This window comes from Bufo gargarizans, chromosome 1 (genome assembly GCF_014858855.1).
Source record: "Bufo gargarizans isolate SCDJY-AF-19 chromosome 1, ASM1485885v1, whole genome shotgun sequence".
Lineage (NCBI taxonomy): Eukaryota > Metazoa > Chordata > Amphibia > Anura > Bufonidae > Bufo > Bufo gargarizans.
Window position 1 is genome coordinate 635608976 of NC_058080.1, and position 1862 is coordinate 635610837.

Consider the following 1862-nt stretch of genomic DNA (forward strand, 5'->3'; position numbering starts at 1 on the left):
TAGCTATCATCCAGCCTATGTCTATGTCAGCCTATGTCATAGTCCTCCTCACACATCACTAATTCCAGTTCCCAAGTTTTATTAGTCAGGTTTCTGGAATTAGTATACATACAAGAGGTTTATGAATATTTGGTACCCTACACTTTTCCTTCTGAGCTGTTCTAGTCCCTCCTTCCATTTCTCCCCCAGTCCCGTTACCTTGCCCCCAGTCTCTATCTGCTCTATCTTCCCATCTTATAACGTAAATACCCTCCCCCCAGTACCTAGTTTAAACACTCCTCCAACCTTCTAGCCATCTTCTCGCCCAACACAGCTGCCTCTTCCTCATTGAGGTGCAGCCTATCGCCACGATAGAGCCTGTAGCCAACAGAGAAGTCGGACCAGTTCTGCAGGAACCCAAACCCCTCCTTCCTACACCAGTTTTTGAGCCACTTAACCTCCCTAATCTCCCGCTGCCTTTCTTGTGTGGCTCGTGGTACCGGTAGGATTTAGGAAAATACTACCTTCGAGGTCCTTGCCCTAAGCTTTTGACCTAAATCCCTAAAATCATTTTTAAGGGCGCTTGACCTACCTCTAACTTTGTCATTGGTTCCTATACGGACCATGACCGCTGGATCTTCTCCAGCCCCTCCCAGTAATCTGTCAACCCGATCCGCGATGTGTCGAACTTGAGCGTCAGGAAGACAACACACCATTTGACGATCCCGGTCTTTGTGACATATTGCCCTATCTGTAACCCTAATAATTGAGTCTCCCATTACCAGCACCTGTCTGGCCGGCCCTGCTCTCCTGGTCCCCTGCCTACTGGAGCTGACATTCCCCTGACTGGCAGAGAAAGTGTCTGGCTGCAGCAGTGCTCTCCCTAAACTGACATCCCCTTCATCTGCCAACCGTGCAATCTTTTAATTCAAATTATTATATACAGTTGATGGGCACCGCCATGGGCACCAGATTCGCCCCCAGCTATGCCAATTTGTTCATGGCAGCTTGGGAACAGAATATCATAACACGTAAGCTGGGGTCGGTTCTGGTGCTCTGGCGGCACTACATCGATGATATTATACTGGTGTGGGACAGGTCGCAATGTGATTTGGTGCGGTTTTTGGACGAGCTAAATCAAAATGAACTCAACCTTAAATTCACACTGAACATCAGCGCACAAATGGTGCAATTTTTGGATCTCAACATAGAAATGAACGGTTCCAAATTCTTGTGTAGCACATATCAAAAATCTGTATTGAGGAACAGCTTTATTTTAAATACAAGCTGTCATTTGCCTCGATGGCTGTTGAATGTACCATTCAGCCAATTCCGTAGGTTAAAGCGCAACTGTACCAAGGGCAAACAGTTTGAACGGGAAGCAATAAGCATGAAAAACCAATTAGTGGAAAAACAGTATCCACCCGTGCTCCTGGATGATGCATTGGATAGAGTGAAAAATTTAGATAGACGCACATTTTTTGAAGAAAAGAATAAAGAAAGCAACCAAGGAGAAGTAACATCTAAGTTAATATTACCCTTCAATGTGGAATATAAAAAGATATTAAAAGTGGTGAACAAACACTGGCACATGTTGCGTGAAGATAAAATCTTGGCTACTGCTCTTCCAATTAAACCCCCTATTGTTTATACAAAGGCAGAAAATCTGGGGTTGCAAGTAGCTCCTACTATTAAGAAAAAAGAAGAAAAAAGATCCATAATTACACCTTGGATGACCCTAAAGGGGTTTTACAGATGTGGGACTTGTGGAAACTGTAGAACAACAAAATTCCCAAGGAACACCACAAAAATTATCTCCAAAACCAATTCCTATGAATGGGAGATCAATGAAATATTATCATGCAATAGTGAAGCTGTTATTT